Here is a 17,675-nt window from a genome sequence, read left to right on the forward strand (position 1 = left end):
GGATTTGAGGCTCTAGGTTTAGGGGCTCTGAATTTCCTTCGAGTGCTTCTTAGTGATGGCTCCGGTGTCACAGACATTGGGTTGAACTTTATCCCAGCTGGGGACAGGCAGCAGGTAGTCAGTGCTGATTGGCCTTTTCCAGCTGATGGGCCTTCTAAGGCATTTCTCAAGCTTCCTCTCTGTGGGGAGCCGCCCTTGCAATCGCCATTACAAGATGGCGCTGATATCCGGTGTTCTGACTGGTAAACAAGTAGTCTGCGCATGTGCTGGGGTATTTTTCCATTCCTTGTGTCTTGCCTGTCCCGTGGCGTCAACTGGGCTGATAGTGAGCAACCAGTCAGGGTAAAATACATATCCAACTGCTCTTGTGGTCTATAAAAGGGACGGGTTTCCTGTGTTCTGGGTCTCCTCCTCCCCTGAAGCTGATCATCTATCTCTCGAGATGTATTAAAGCTTATTTGCTACAGAAGGATTCGAGTGTGTCCTGTGTGTGAGTTTTCGCTGGCGAGGCTCCTTATCTCAGGATACACCTCTCGCCATTGTCTAGATGATAGTGCTGCATTTGCATTTGCTGTAACTTGCTTTTTTCCCTTAGATCCTTAATAGGTTAATTCTTTTTATTCTAACTTATGGATGGGAAAATTGAAGCACGATGGCTGAGAAGTTGTTAAAGCCATATTTAAACCCTGGCATTCTGACTCTGAAGGTCCCTGTAACTGTATGGGCTTTTTCTGTGCCCATCAGGGTTCCTGAATAATGACATGGGCGCTTAATTTTATTTACAATGGTTTTGGTCTTAGCTTTGGCTTGTTCCTAACTGGCTCAAAACTCATTTATCCTGTTTATACTAATCTAAGTTCTACTACATGGCTGGTTACCTCTCCTCAGTTTCACATGTTCATGTCTGACTTCCTTCCTGCCTGACTCTTTCCCAGAGTTCCTCTCTCTTCCAGATGTCTCACCTTACCATCCTGCCTTTTGCTATAGGCCAAAGGCTCTTTATTTTTAACCAATCAGAAGAGAGACACATCTTCACACAGTGTATGAAACACCACTCAGCAGGTTCTACTTTGAACTGCTGTACTAAACTTGATTTCGAGCAGGGAATGTTGAATGTAACTCAACTTTGTCTGGGTACCAGCACATTATAATTGTGTTTATTTGCTAAACTCTACATGTGATAGGGTGGGTGGAGATTTCAGAGACTCTGAACTTACAGGAGGATTTACCTGAAGTTGTTTTTGTACCAGTCTGTCTTCTCCCCAACCCCTTTGTTTTCTGACTTTGAGAAAGGAAGCTACGGCCTTCCAAGTGTTGGACATGAACTGCAGTGTTAAGCTGTATCTCCAGCCCTACCATTTTGTGGTTTGAGTTAGGGTCCTAGGTTGGCCTTGAACTTCCTCAGTGGCTTAGGCAGGCTCTCTATCCCCTGCCTTAGCCCAAGGTCTTAGATGTGATCTACTATACCCAGCCCACCTTTGCCCCCCCTCCCCCGAAAGTAGGTTGTATAGAAAGATTCTGATACTTTATAACCTACAGCATCTTAATTCTGGCCAAAGAAGAGGTAGGTATGTGTCCTTGTCTGTAACACAGCTGCTAACATTTCTGCAGGGTTATTAGTACTACGTACAATCCTTGTGCAGTTTATTATTCAGTCAATATCAAATCAAGCCTTTTTGGAAAGGCTGTTTAAAACATGTTCTCATTAAGAGTTTTCTTGACCACTTTAAACATTGTTTGGTGTTTAAAGAATCTCCTTATTTTATTTTATTGTTGGTAACTAGGTCACATACTGAAAAAGTTTAAATGAACTGTCTATTTGTTTTAACTTTTTGGAGAAACATCTGAGAGAGTTTTAGGACATTGCTCACAGAGACCTATGACATTTGAAGTCAGTGTTTAGAACTATTTTGTATCTGTATCTGTGGCCAGATAATTATGATCTAATTTGATATGTTTTAAGCACTTATGAGTTGAGTAGCTTGCAATAGAAAATTTAGGGACAGCATATTTGTCGTTGAGGGGACCAGGCACTGGTCAGACCTCTGCCAGTAGACTTTGGACATGTGATGTAACAATGACTTTTGTTTGTACCTGAAGAACCTGGGGCTGGGAGGAAGGCCTTACTTAGAGCTAGGATTTTGTAACTTGTTCTTTTGCTCTGTTTGCACTCCCAGTTGTAACATTTATAGCTCATTACATTATTTCACTGCCTCTACCTGCCTTCTTTCTTGTGACTTAACACATTTGAATATTCTGGAATGCTTGTAAGTGTAGTCATGAATTTTTAATCTTTTTCCCCCTCCCTTTTTGTGATTAAATTAAAGAGACAAAACCTCAAACAAACCAGAGAGATTAACTATAGAATAAGCCCTGGATATACATTGTTGTCAAGTGTAATTTGTATAACATAGTGAAGCTGATTGAGTATGTGGCATATAAGCAAGCACTTTGTGGGCATCTAAGTATCCTCTCTTCAGATAAACAGTTCCTATCTCTACTATTTGCTTTTGAAGTTCCATATGTCCTAAGCACATTGTGGGCATTTAAGAATCCTCTCTTCAGATAAACAGTTCCTATCTCTAGTATTTGCTTTTGCAGTTCCATATGTCCTAAATACTGTTCTGTGAACTAGAGAAAGGTTGGATATGTTTGTAACTATATGCCTCAGTGACTCTGTGGTCTTTGTTGTTGTTGGAATGTTTTGTTTTTCCAGGCAGGTTCCTCTGTGCAGGCTTGGCTGTTACTGGAATTCATTTTGTAGACCAGGCTGACCTTGAACTCATCTGAGTTTCTCCTGCCTCTGCCTCCCGAATATTGAGAGTAATGGCAAGGTGAGTGCCACCAATACCTAGCAACTATGGCCTTTTTATTGTCACATTTCCCATTATATAAATTAAATATTTCATGTGTGTATTACTCCCTCAATTTCCCACTTAGGTACTCAGCTCAACTCCTGTCTGCCTTGCTACCATATCTATTTGTCTTAGTACTTGATGGGATATGGGCCATATATCTATATGAGTTCAACAGACATGGTTGTCTTTATTCTTCAGTACCTGGTGTGTATAAGTCTGTTCATTTACCCAATATCAGATAACTGCTAAGCTTAAGGCACCATACTCATTCATTGGAATTGATTTAGGCTTTTCTGGTTTACAGTGCTCTTGTGTGCACAACCAGAATTACAGACTCCTTTATCTCAAAGGGACATTTGTGTTTTGTACATGTCATTCAACAAATGTTTTCTGAGGATATATATTTGCTTCTATTTGACTTTGATTTTTTTCCCCCTTACTCATTACCATATACTGGCATGCTCGTCGGAGTGTTGTGGATAAGATGTAGAATCATAGGACGAGGTTCATAGTCATTTGCAATGATTGCTTCCTGGAAGTTTGTGTTTTAAAGACTTGTGACATTAGTATAAATACAAGTGAACTTCCTATGTTTTGAGCCTTGAACCTTGGCACATTCTAGGATGATAAAAAACATTATTGTTGACTGTTAAAAGCAGAGTCGGGTGGTGGGAGATGGCCAGGCATGATGTAGGACCCCTGGCGCCCACAGCCAGTTCTGTGAGATGTGCAGTCAGAGTGACATCTGAGTTGAATTCAACCGGGCTGAGGTGACCAGGCCTTTGTCATCTGATAAGATTCAGCAGTGCATGTGGGCTGCGGAGCATGGCCTCAGGCTGGGTGCATCACTGTTGCTCAAACAGAGGAGGGCCTGACAATTGATGCCTCCCACCCATCAGCATCCTTAGTAGCCAAATAAACACAGTGGGACAGCTCCATCTGGGAGTCCTAGTGAACATCCTGGTAGTGACTGGGGCACTACCTCCATGACTGGTTGCCTGTTCCTCTTCTTTTCTTCATTTCTAGGACCAGACAATGAGCAGCACGCCGAGAAAGACAACATCTCATTTTCCCTTATTAGTTTTCATGGCTGTTGCTATCACTGACATTTAATAATAAGGAGACTGAGAGTCTTTGTTACCTGGAGCTGTGTCTAGAGCCCCTTTTGAAGATAATTAACATCTATTTTTAAAAAAATAATACTTACAGTTGAAGAAGTATGGGTAATATTTCCTTTTTATTTTTTTCCTGACCCAGTTAAAGATGGTGGGTGCTGGGGCTATTTCAGGGGAGGTGTGGTTTTCCTTCATCTAAAGGGAAAGTAACTAATTATATCCGTGACAGTGTGGTATATAGGACTGCCTGCCATGTGAAGCTCCCTGAGCCTCAGGGGCTTGGAAAGATAAGGATTTCAACTGATCCCACATTGTAGCCATCCCTTCGATGAATGGGTTCCATATTTCAGAGAGTAGCCGTTTTGGTACTTGCTAAGCTACAGAGAGGACAGCTGTGTGAGACTTTTATGTTACCACATGCATACTGCCTAGGAGTACTGAACTCAAAAGAAATAACTTGGTTCTAGGTTTCAAAAGGCTGAGTTCAGTCATCCCAGAACCTAGGATGGGCTCACGAGGTGGCTCAGCAGTTAACACTTCTGCTATTCAGAAGACCAGGGTTTGGTTCCTAGCACCCACATTGGGCACTCAAAATTGACTGTAACTCCTGTTCCAGAGGGCCCTATGCCCTCTTCAGATCTCGGAGGGCACCTGCACTCATGTGTGCAGATACACACAGACACACACAAACACACATGCAAAAAAAGTGGTAAATCTTAAAAAGTAGGTCAAGCTAATAAAGTGTACTACCAAAGGTAAATGTGCTCTCGTTACCTAACTTATCTTTTTAAAACCAAACATCTATCAACTGGTTGCAGTGTGTGTTGGTCGGTAAGCATGTGCTGCTATTCTTTGTCATTTGCTGTTCCTATCCAGTCCTTGCTGAGGGCAACTGGCTACTTCATTCTCCATTGTCTCTCTGGGCCTTCACAGATGGTCTCCCCAGCATCCCAGTCATTCCATTCCTTCTTTGCTTTCTTTGCGGTTTTCTTGCCCATCACACTCAGACGCTCATTCTTCTTACAGTCAATAACAGTATATTCCCTCTAAAATCTCATTTTGAAGCATCCTCAGATCTTGATCTCAGCCTTGAACTTCTCCAGCCCCTTGATCCTAGGATTGCCACTCCGCCAATCTTTTGGTTGTTGTTGTTGTTTTTTAAATTATTATTCCTTTTAAAATAAGTAATACTTTCTTCATCCTTTCAGATCTTCATGCACTATATTTTGATCCTATTCTTTCCCCTCCCCTCATCCCCTCTCCATTCACTCAACTTTGTATTTTCATTCTTTTTTTTTTTTTTTAAATGTCCACTGAGCCTGATATCTGCTCCCCAAATACCCTTGAGTATGGAGCCAGGCTTTGATCATGGTTGCCCTCTTAGGGGCCACACCTTAAAGAAACAGACTCACCCTTCCACAGTAGCTGTCAGTGGCCAGCAGCTCCTTCCTCTGCTAGGAGTGGGACTTTATTGCCCTCCCCATGCTGAGACTTCATTGGTTCTTTTATATTAGATTGTAAAAATTTTATGCTACAGGCTGGAAAGATGGCTCAGTGGTTAAGAGGACTGACTGCTTTTCCAGAGATCAAAGATTCGATTTTCAATTCCCCCAAGGCAGATTATAATCATTGTGCCTCTAGTTCCAGATGATCTGATACCCTCTTCTGGCCTTTGAAAGCACCAGGCATGCACATAGTACACACACACACACACACACACACACACACACACACACACACACACAGAGAGAGAGAGAGAGAGAGAGAGAGAGAGAGAGAGAGAGAGAGAGAGAGGGAGAGAGAGAGGGAGAGAGAGAGAGAGAAAGAGAGAGAGAGAGGGGGAGAGAGAGGGAGAGAGAGAGAGAGAGAGAGAGAGAGAGGGAGAGAGAGAGGGAGAGAGAGAGGGAGAGAGAGAGGGAGAGAGAGAGGGAGAGAGAATATCCATACATATTAAATAAAAGTAAATATTTAAAAATTATGTTGTGTGCATGGGATTTCACAAGCATTTGTGTACATGATGTGAGCCTGGTGTTAGGGGAACCAGAAGAGGGGATGGGTTTACCTAGAATTAGTGTTATAGACAGTTGTGAGCCACCATGTGGGTGCTGGGAATTGAACTTGGGTAGTCTGGGATAGCTCTTACCAAGGCCCACATTACTGGTCTTAAAGCCTCAAAAATTTTTTTTTCCACAAAATGCTTTTTTATTCCTCTAATTGCTAGTTCTTATAAATAACTTTGGCAACATCAAAATAACTTTCATTTGGTAAATCAAGCAGCCAACTTCACAGAGTAACAAAATAGTAATCTTGACAAATATTTAATACACGTGTAAACAGAACAAAGTGACACTGCTTTCAAAATAGATAGAGCTGTTGGTATAAAACAGAAAGCTTCCAGAGACTCAGCTCGCTCTACGTCTTTGTGTTAAGAGGCACAAAAATGCACTTAAGCTAGCTCACTTCTAAGACAGAGCCAAAGCTCTTGTTAACGATTTCTTCCTCAAGGTCTGTGACTAGGAAATGTAGCTAGACTGCAGAGGCGGGGTAAGTCGGGGAGAGGTAAGTCGCCTTCCAAGAGAAGGAGTAAACAGGGCTTCAGAAGCAGGGGACATTTCTAGTCACTCTAAAAATCTTAGTAAGCTTCATAACCACGAGTGAGGTAGCAGCCATGCAGGCTTAGAGAAAGCGCTGTGACGGCAGCCCAGGCAGCCTCTGCACCAGGGGGAAGTGGGAATTTACTGAGGAATGGCAAGGTCGGTGGGGGGGGGGGGTGTCAAAACAGTGCAGCAGCAGGGGAGTCAGGTCAGGTCGGGCAGCACAGGGGACAGAAGCGGTAGGCAGGAGCCAGAGCCCTGGGGCCTCCCTTAGCCAACAACAAACAACAAACAACAGTCTGTCCTCCTCAGGAGCATGCTTTAGTGACACAGAAAACTACTGCCACAGGAAGGGCTGGAGACACTGGACACAGGTCTAAGACAGTTCTTAAGTTTACCATAGACAGTAATGTTTATATGAGTCTGCAGACTTATTTCATAAACGGGATTTTCCACCAGAACAAGTGGGACAAATATGCTTTCCACACCTAAAGGAACAGTACAGGGTAAAAAGTATGATGTGGCCAAAAAAAAAAAAAATCACTTAAAAGACCCATCAAAATAGTAAAAAGGCAGATCACAGTCAATCAATGGTCAAGCACGGAGCAAACAAAAGATACTCACAACCTCTGTCCCTCCCTCAGTCTTGAGAGGCCAAGGCCTGGGGATAACCTCTTCCCATTTTTTCATGGAATCTAGGGAAATTTCACTAAACTGAGGAAGGAAAAAATGGAACAGGGACATCTATCTAAGGAACTTACCCACACTGCCTCTTTTGTTTCCTGTGTAATTTGGAACTCACTGAAGAGCCCAGGCTGACTTTGAACTCTAGATCTTCCTGCCCCAGCCTCCCAAGAGCTCTTATTTTCCCTTCTTGTTTTTGTCTTCTCGGATGTTCTTTCTTCTCTTTAGTTCCATCTTGAATACTATACAATATTTGCTTGTTGGGATCCAGTTCTAGCTAAATCTCCCTTGCTGTCTAAATCCTAAGGTTCACTGAGCTGAATGTCACTGGTACAAAACAAGTCAAGACATCCAGCGCTCTCAGTTTGGGCTTAAGGGCTGATGGTGACCTTCAAGGACCACCCTTGCTGTCTGACTCTGAGTATGTAGCATACTATTCCATTCTTGCTTCTCCTCAGTACTGCCTTCCTCCTTTTCCCTCTGCTGACAATCTGTTTTGTGGGTGTGAGAACTCTTAGTGTAGTACACAAGAGGCCCTTAGTTTGATCCTTAATACCACAAAAAGAAAGCTGGGTCTATTTTAGGATTTTACTAAAAACATAAGTAGATGCCCCCAAGAACTTGGGCAGACCCTTTTTACTTGCTGCTTGCGTCCATCTGTCCGTCTGTCCATGTGTGGGCCTCAGTGCTGTGTGCTTGCTTCCTTTCCTTCTGGATCTTAAGGGATGCCAAGGTGCCATTGACTTTCCCTGTCACCGTGACATAGTCCTAGTTATTCTCTCTATGTATTTCATGAATTTTTCTTGGACCAGTTTCCCTTTCTCTTCTGATCATTTCTATTAGTCTGAAATTTTGTTCTTCCTTCCACCTTAATTTTTTTTGGGGCAGGTCTCATGTAGCTCTGGCTGGCCTGGAACTCCCTATGTAGACTAGGCTGGGTGGTGTAAGACAGCAGACTGAGCGAGCCATAAAAGAGTAAGTCTGCAAGTAGTGTCTCTGCTTCAGCTCCTGTCCTGAGTGCCCACAGGAAGGACTGGAATCTGTAAGAGGAAATAAGCCCTTTCCACCCCAAGGCTTTGATCTTGGTGATGCTTTTGGTTCTCTTGTTTCATCAGCAGTAATACAAACTACCAATGACCACTTCTGTTCATTTCTTTACTTACTTTGCTCCCTTAATTCACTCAGTAATTATGTCTCACCTTATGTCATTAATACGTAAGGTTACTTATGCCAAAACCTTCTAACTCATATTTCACAGTCCTATGATACTCTACCTAAATGTCCGAGGCATGGCACACGTTTTCAAAACAAAACTTTGGAGTCTCACCCCAGGAAGCTTTTATATAGCATTGTATCTGTTTTTCCTTTCTCAGACTCACTTATTGGCTGTGGTGTCTTTAAAGTTCTCAGATCCAAAGGGTCTGAGTATCCTTTGCATGTCTTTGACTCAGACTGCAGGATCCATTCATCAGTGAATCCTTTGACTCAGGTGTTAGAATTCATCCAGTCTTGCCCATCCTTTCCATCTCCTCTGCTGTTCCAAGTCTTCGTCTTTCACTTCAGTGTTATGGTGTCCTGCAGTCCCGGCTTTCGGTGACTTCCTTTGCTATTTACTTCATAGAATGCCAACCAGAAAGAGAGTGATGAAATGACACTCAGGGTGGCCTGGCTTTACTCTGCCATTTCCTGTTTATCCCACTCACCTGCCTCCTGACTCATCCTCAGGAAGTGTGTACAAGGGCATTCTGGGTGGTTAGTGCTGAGAACCAGAACTGTACTCACCATGGAGTTGGGCCTGGGACTTGCCTGTGGGGGATTATCTTGATTGTGTTCATGAGTTAATGTGGGCAAATGGTGTTAATTTTGGATAATACACTGCAGTCCTCGGAACCCTGGCCTCTGGAAGCTGAAAGTGAGCCAAGTGTTACCATGTAGTTCCCACTTAGTGCTTCTGAGCCCTGAGCACACTGTGACCTGTTCCTTCAGGTTCCTTCTGCTGTGACTTCCTGCTGTGATGGACTGTGAGCTATAATAAACCTTATCTCTCTTACTTTGCTTTTGTTAGAGTATTTGACTACAACAATAGAGAAATAGCCTACTTGATCCACACTGCTCCTCTATAGCCTCTTTCTTATGCTTTGGCTTATTTCTGCCACAATTTTACGTTCAGATTCCAGGGTCTCCTCTGTACCCTTTCTCAGATAAGCTGAAGCGATTTCTTCAAGGTCTTTCCACTCTCCGGCCTGTTTTAGTTCATCTTGCAGTGTTGTGACCAAAGCACCTGGCATGACCACGTGGGCAGAGAGATGCACTGTGGTTCATGGTTTCAGGGGGCTTGGACCCTGATTGCTTGGGCTTAGGGGAGTCAGCGCAAGATTGTGAAGTATGCCTCCTTTCTACTAGATGCTGGTAATGCAGTCGGGTTGACAATGAAGGTTAACTATGACTGTCCCTGTGCCCAGACATCTCTGTGGATGTATGATGTGTGGCTCACCGTTGGTTCTCTCTCTCTCTCTCTCTCCCCCTCCCTTCCTTTATTTCTTTTTTAAAGAATTATTTATTTTATGTATATGAGTACACTGTAGCTGTCTTTAGACACACCAGTAGAGGGCATCAGATTCCATTTCAGATGGTTGTGAGCCACCATGTGGTTGCTGGGAATTGAACTCAGGACCTCTGGAAGATCAGTCATACTCTTAATCGCTGAGCCATCTCTCCAGCACCCACAGTTTGTTTGTTTGTTTGTTTTTTCTTAAATGTTACCTCTCCATGGTGACTTTCCAGTTTGTGAACTCCCTGTTTGAAGCCGCATTAGTTCCAACTCCATGTCACCTACTCCCTTCACTGCTGTCCTGAACAGTCCTAGTGTTATAATCACAGTGCATATCTACTCAGTAGTTTCCATGGTCTAGAGTGTAAGCCTCACCCATGAGGCGGGGGTGGGGTGGGGGGGTAGGGGTGGGGTGGGGGGTGGGGGGGGTGATGAGTTTTTTGTTTACCTAGTACTAGTTAGGTTTGGTCACCTTGACATAATCATACATGTACCTGGGAAGGGGGAACTTCAATTGAGGAAATGCCGAGAAGGCCTGAAGGTAATTTTTTTTTTTGGTGGGGTGTGTATGTGTGTGTCCTTGAGGAATGACATAGGAGAATCTGGGCAAGTGCTGTTAAGTTGCCTAAAAAAGCAGGCCGAGCAAGCCAGAGAGAGGAACCCAGTAAACAGTGCTCCTCATTGGCCTTTGCTTCAGTTCCTGCCTTGAGCTCCCATCTTGACTTCCCTTCAAGATAGACTGTGTGATCTGGGCATGTAAACCAAATAAATCCTTTCCTCCCCAAGATGCTTTTGGTCATGGTGCTTTTAATTACAGCATGAAAACCAAGTTATGACAACCGTAATGTATAGAAAAGTGTTACTGCAATGTTCGGTGCTTTGTGATCCCTAGTGAAATAAACGTGTGAATGAATTGAATCTGTTTTGCATCGTGATTCTTGTGTTGCAGAGAAGAATAGAGCCTTAGGTAATTTAGTAGTTTATGAAGATAGGTATCCTGGTCTGTCTTGCTTCATAGCGCCATTGTTGTTTGCAGTATCTCATCTCTCAGGATATTACATATGTGAGCTTTACATTGGGTTAACTGCATTGGAGGCAAGAGGAAGTCATCAACATTGTGTATCTTATTAGTGCCTACATCACCAGTCCGGATTAGGCAGAAGACAGAAAGATTTTTAACCTTGTGATTGTGTGGGAGCTCTTTCTTCTGGAGCATTTAAAAATGTTCTTTGTTAAGCTGTTTCCTCTAAATAATGCTGTTCTTTGTTTACCAAGATGAAAAACACTTACCTGTATCCTAGGAACTTGAAGCTGCAAGGAGCAAATTAGTGACTGCTGCTTGTTTGGTTAAGTAGGCTTAGACTTGCTGGGTTTGGCCTCCACTCAGGCAGCTGGGATGTTGTGTTCATTTGCTACCACTCAAGCAATAGAATCTTTTTTTTTTTTTTTCTTTCAAAAATTATCCACGTACTTCCAGTGGAGTAGGGCATTGATAAGATGTCGAGGTTACATGCTCAGAAGACAGTCACAGATTAGGATGAGTGTGAGTCACACTTTTAAATTTCTGCAGCTGCTTTTAAGAGTTACAAAGTACAGGATGTGTTTAGTCTGCATCTCCAGCACCTGCCTTATTTGTGGCTCGTATTCAAAGGGAATGATTGAGCTGAAAGTGAATTCTGCATACCAAGATGAACTGATATCCTGGGTTATATGGAAACAGAGTTTGAATACCAACCAGGTCTGTCCCTGGATGTTTGGGTTCTAGATCAGATTTCTGAAATTAGATTTTTTGGTCGTAAAATGTTGTCAGTAGCTGAGAAGCAGTGAAATTTTAACTGAAATCTGAGTAGTGTGCTAATGAAGTGTACACTGTGGTTTGAAGGCAAAGCCTGCATGAGGGGTTTATCAAGCTCCTCCTGCCCCAACACTCCCATTTCTGGCCCTTCCATTTTTGTCCACAGCCTTGACAGAATTTTTCATTGTCTTGTTTGTTTGGTTTACAAATACTTTATTAGGAATTTTTGCACCTAAGTTTATTCATTGAGGATAATGGACTATAATTTTATCTTCTTTCTCTTTTTTCTTTTTTGGTACCTTTATCTGAGAGTGGCATCAAGGTAATACTGGTTTTATACAGAGTTTTCTAGCATTCCTTTCTTTTCTATTTTATGTAGTCATTTAAGAAGGACTGCTGTTAATTCTTCTTTAAAGATGTGGTAGAATTGTGCAGTGAATCCATTGGCCCTTGGACCAGTTTTAGTTGGGAAGATTGTATGGCTGCACATGTGTGTTTGTGGGTGTATGTGTGTGGAGGCCAGAGGACAACCTTGGGTGTCAGTTCTTAGGTGTTCTTCACCTTGCTTTTTGAGACAAGGTCTCTCAGTGGTCTGGAGCTTGCCAAGTAAGCCAGGTGAGCTATAAAGTGAGTCTTGGGGAGCTTCCTACTTCTGCCTCCTGATTCTTGGGATTATACAAATATGCTTGCCTTCCCTTCCCCAGCTTCTCCCAGCTCCTCCCTACCTCTCACCCACCCAACTTCTTGTTCTCTAAAAAACCAAAACCCTCCAAATCAAAACAAAAAAATAAATAGTGCAACAAGATGGGGAGGGGGCGGACAAACAAAAAAGCACACAAAATCATGAGTCCATTGTGTGTTGCTAACTAATCCTGGGCATGGGGCCTGCTTTGGAGTATGATTGATATCCAGTGACACTCTGTTGGAGAAAACAGATTTCTCTTTCCCAGCAAGCATCAGTAACAAATGGCTTCTTGGTTGAAGGTGGGACTCTGTACACTTTCTGCTCTCTGTGTTGGGAATTTTGTGTGGCTTGAACTTGTGTAGGCTTTGTGCATGCTGTCACAGTTTCTGTGAGTTTATATATGATCAATCATGTTTTATCTGGAAGACACTTTCTGAGGAGTCATCCCCTACCTCTGGCTTTTCTTTCCACCTTTTCTTCTGCATAGATCTGTGAGTATTGGGGCAGAGGTCAGGGGTTGATAAAGGTCCCTTTTATGACCAAGTGCTCTAAAGTCTTTGACTCACTGCACATTGTCCAGTTGTGGGTCTCTGTGTCAATTGCCATGCCCTGCAAAAAGAAACATTTTCTGGTGAGGGTTGAGTAATACAATGATAATTTCCCATCCTTTTACCCCAAGGTGATGTCTCTTCTTGGTGGTGAAGTGTGTTACTTGGATACAGCAGAAAGATGAAGCCTGTTTTCTAATTTAGTCTTTTAGTCAGTATCTTTTTATTGAGGAATTAAGACCATTAACAGAATTATTGAGCAGTGTTTATTAATTCCTTTTTTTGTGATTTTATTTTATTTTTAAAAATTCTTTTATTTATTTACATTTCAAATGTTATCTCCCTTCCTGGTTTCCCATCCACAGCCCCCCTATCCCCTCACCTCCCCTACTTCTATGAGGGTGCTCCCCTACCCACCCACACACTGATTGTTCTTCTAGAGGTCCTGAGTTCAATTCCCAGCAACCACATGGTGCTCACAAGCATCTGTAATGGGATCTAATGCCCTCTTCTGGTGTGTCTGAAGACAGAGTACTCACATACATAAAACGAATAAATCTTTAAAAAAGAACTAATAACTCCTTTAATATGTTGTGTATTTTCCTTTGTTTTGGTTAATATTAATTGTTCTGGATTATTTATTCTTTGTATCCTCTTGTGTGTTTTTCAAGTTTTTTCCTTCTAATGTTTTCTGTAGAGCCAGATTGGTGGACAGACATTGTTTAAATTTGTTTTTATTTCTTCAATTGCAATTGATAGTTTTGTGGGGTATAGTAGTTCTGGCTGGCATCTGTGTTTTTTCATGCTTGTGGAATATCTGGAGCCTCCAATAAAAAGTCAGGTTTTAGTGTGATGGGCTTGCCTTTATATGTAACTTGGTCTTTTTCTCTTGCAGCTTGTAATACCCCCCCCCCCTACACACACATTTATTTCTGGTTCTGTTTATTTGGTGTTGTGTATGTCTCTTGTACCCTGATAGGTATTTCTTTAGATTGGGAAAATGTCCTTTTGTGATTTTTGTTAACAATACTTTCTATTGCCTTTATCTGGGTTTCTTCTTCTTCCTGTGTACCAGCAGTCTTCAAACTGTGGGTCATGATCCCTTTGGAGGTTGAATGCTCTTTCACAGGGGCTGTCTAAGACCATTGAAAAACACAGATATTTACATTACAATTCCTAACAGTACAAAATTGCAGTTATGAAGTAGTAACAGAAATGATTTTATGGTTGTGGAGTCACCACAGCATGAGGGACTGTTAAAGGGTGGCTGTATTACAAAGACTGAGAACCATTCTCCTAGACTTATTTTTTGTAGGTTTAGTCTTTTCATAGTATTCCAGATTTCCTTGATGTTTTGTGCCTACTCCCCACCCCCCTTTTTTTAACCCTGCACCTATATTAATAGGTCAGTGGCCCAAGTTGGAAGCTGATCATCATCCTTATTCATGAGGGTATTAGGAGTTTTATTTAGTTTACCTTTGGCTGTATCTCCTTGCTATATCCACTCCAGTTGTGACAAGTGCCACAGGCCCCGAAAACCTGGGCGCTGTCCCGAGACGAAAAGTTCACGGAAACTTAGTCTCCTGGAATCGTGGCATCCTGTATAAAGAATGCTCCAATGTCCTTGCTTTAGTTGGTAAACAGATCTGTGTGCTTTCCGTTAATATTGCTTTATTACAAGTGCTCCTAAGGATTGATTTTTTGACATATAACTAAGTTAGATTCTAGGCAGTCCTTGATCCAACCTTGGTCATGGATAGCTAAGTCACTGCCCTACACAGGAATGTACCATTATCTAGGAAGAAGGAAGTTTGTGATCTAAGAACGAACCAGAGTAGATACTTAGAACTATAGATAGCTGAGTTATACCCATACACAAGTATTTACAATGGCCGATTTGACAAATTGCATTCAGATTCTACACAATCTCATGTGTTGCTTCTGTTTGTCATTTGCGGACTCCTTGTCCACCTTGCAACCAGAGACCCATTCCACGCAGATAAGAGACCCAAAAAGGGGATAGTCTGCGGCATCTCCTGAATTTTAATTTTTACTCGTTTCTTATTAAGGTTTCATTGATTGTCTCAACAGCTCTGTTTTATAAAGCAAAATAATGTATTACTCAGTCTTTCACCTTCTGTATGTTTATTTTAGCCCTCAAATCCTGCTTTGATAATGCCTTCTTTACTAGGTGGCCTTGACTATGTTGGATGGGTATCCAATTCTTTGGTTGTTATTGCCCCAGTCTGGTTCCTGGCCCAGTGTGGCAGCTGTGGGCTCTTGGTAGAGAACAGTTCCATGAGTTGGTATAGAGGTGGGTTAAAAGGAATGACTGTACCCTAGTTAAGTGTGGTGGCTGTGGGTTCCCTGAATCTCATAGCAAAAGTATACAGCTATGAGTCCCTAGTAGAGACCTTGATGGAGAGTCACAAATGACTGGAGATGGCCAGGAAGGAATGACCGAAAAGGATGGCAGTCAAAAGCTAGGGAAACCCTAATTCTGCAGCAAGAGTGTAAGTCTCGGGGGGATGGGGGTATTCTGGGAAGAGTGGAAGGAGGGCACATGTAGCATACCTGAGCCCCATCTTAGTGTGGCAGCTGTGGGGTTCCTGGTAGAGAACTATTTTGTAGATCAGAAGAAGTCATAAGGAAATGGAGGTAGGCTAGAAGAAATGGTTGAAAAGGGGTGGCATGCCCCATTTTCATAGGTCCATACCAAGAGGACAACTTGCAAAGGGATGGAGGTCCATGGTTGCATTTTATTAAAATGTAGGTTTTAGGGATTGGACTTAGGTTCACACATTAATTTCAGTCTCTCTGCTTGTCATAGATGTATTTTTTTTTTTAATGGTTTTTCGAGACAGGGTTTCTCTGTGTAGCTCTGGCTCTCCTGGAACTCACTTTGTAGACCAGGCTGGCCTCGAACTCAGAAATCTGCCTGCCTCTGCCTCCCGAGTGCTGGGATTAAAGGCGTGTGCCAAAAAATGCCCTCTTTTAGATTATTTTGGTAGGTTATATGCATTTAGACATTGATTCATTTCTTTTATATTTTTTCAATTTAAGGGGATATAATATATATTTTTTTGATTTGTTTTGTTTCAGACAGGGTCTCAATTTATAGCTCTAGCTGGCCTGAAACCTGCTGTGTAGATGTTATTGGCCTTGAGCTCACAAAGATCCATCTGCTTCTGCCTCCTGCATGCTGGTATTACAGGTTTCTGTGACCATGCCTAGCTAATGGACTATGTTAAGGTTTGTCATAATTTTCTGAATTTCCTTGGCATCTGTCATAATGTCTACCTTTTGGGGGGTTAGTTTGTTTAAGGATATGACAACTTTATTTACATTTTATAAGAACCAACTCTTGGTTCTCTGGTTCTTTCTTTTTCTTTTTCTCATTTTATTAATTTCTATTTTCCTGTCTATGGATTTTTTGGGGTTTGCCTTGTTTTTGGTTTCTCAGGTAGAACATTTAGTTATCTGAGATTTCTCTGATTTGATTTTTTTTTTTTTTTTTGGTAGACATTTATAGCTAGAAGCTTCTACCCTTGGAACTGATCTCATGATTTAAGTCTTCCCCATATGTTTTGATCGGTTGTGTTTTCCCTTTCATTAACTTCTTGGGAGTTTTAGATTTCCCTCTTACTTCCTTTGGTGACCTATTCATCATGCAATAGTGTTTCTTAAACTCCACGGAGTTCTCTAACTTAAGGGAGACTAGGATTCCATACTCTTGAGTTCTCTTTCTTGGGTATAGGAGAAATCTGTGCTCAGCTCCTTTCACTCCCAGGGGTTATGTTCTAATGAGTTCTTTGTAGAGGGCTGGACAGATCCAGGTGTCAGCGTGTGCATGCTGGTTTGTGCAACAATGGGACATTCTTTCTTGGTTTTCAGTTAATGGCCACATCCACCTCAGATTCTGCTCTTTGACACCTATTAATATAGTCTGTCTGTCTGGATTCTAGTGGTCTCCGAATCAGAGTACAGAGTCCCTTTGGGTAAGCCCCATAACTGTGATCATTTGCTGCATGTCTCTTCTTTCAAGGTTCAAGGGTTCAGTTTATGTCTGCTTTTAGCTTTCCAATGCCTCTACAAATAGATCACTTTTTGCCTGGAATTTTAAATAAATAAGAGGAGGGTTAGTTTGACAGAAGCAACTCTGCACTTAACTTCAGTAGTTCAGTAAGTTATTCAATTCAAACACTTTTTCTCAAATTTCCACTTATTTTCATTTTTTTTTTTTGAGCTATGGATTATAGAGATGCATTTAGTAAGTCATCTAACACACACTTTACTGCATCTCCCTAGCTCCTTTTTCTCCTCTCCTCCTTTCTTTTCTTTTCCTTTTCTTCTGTTGCTGGGATAGAATGATGTGATAGAAGCAGCCTAAGGCAGAAAGGCTTTGTCTTGGCTCACAGCTCAGTCTGTGAGAGTGGGGAAAACATGGCAGTAGGCAGGGAAGGAAGGCATGGTGCCAGGAGCTGGGGTGTGGGTGGGAGGAGGAAGTGGCTGGCCACATTGCAGCCAAACACAAGTAGAGAGGAACTAGGAAGTGGGGATGGGCTTTACAGCTGCACAGCCTTAAAGCTTGTCATCAGTAACCTATTCCCTGCAGAAAGGCTCCGCCTCCTAAAGGTTTCACGTACTTCCCAAACAGAGCTACTAGCTTGGGGGTGGCGGTGGGAATGGGAGTGGGTTTGGGTTATGGTGTTTAAACACATGAGCCTATATGGGATATTTACAATAACCAACAACAAAATAGTCAGCTAGCTTTCTTGGTCCCTCCCTTCTTCCCTCCCCTCCCTCCCTTGCCCTTCTTCCTATTTTACCATTTTTTTGAACATT

The 17,675-nt window shown here is 42.3% G+C and overlaps 1 protein-coding gene across 3 annotated transcripts in view; it reads left to right on the plus strand.

Annotated features, from left to right (window-relative positions):
* Window positions 1–17,675, plus strand: part of Bckdhb (branched chain keto acid dehydrogenase E1 subunit beta) — a 190,916-nt gene that overhangs the window by 36,259 nt on the left and 136,982 nt on the right. The gene's annotated exons all lie outside the window — the stretch shown is intronic.

The sequence above is a fragment of the Mus caroli genome, unplaced genomic scaffold (genome assembly GCF_978045245.1).
Source record: "Mus caroli unplaced genomic scaffold, Mus_caroli_1 scaffold_11, whole genome shotgun sequence".
In the NCBI taxonomy this organism is placed as follows: Eukaryota; Metazoa; Chordata; class Mammalia; order Rodentia; family Muridae; genus Mus; species Mus caroli.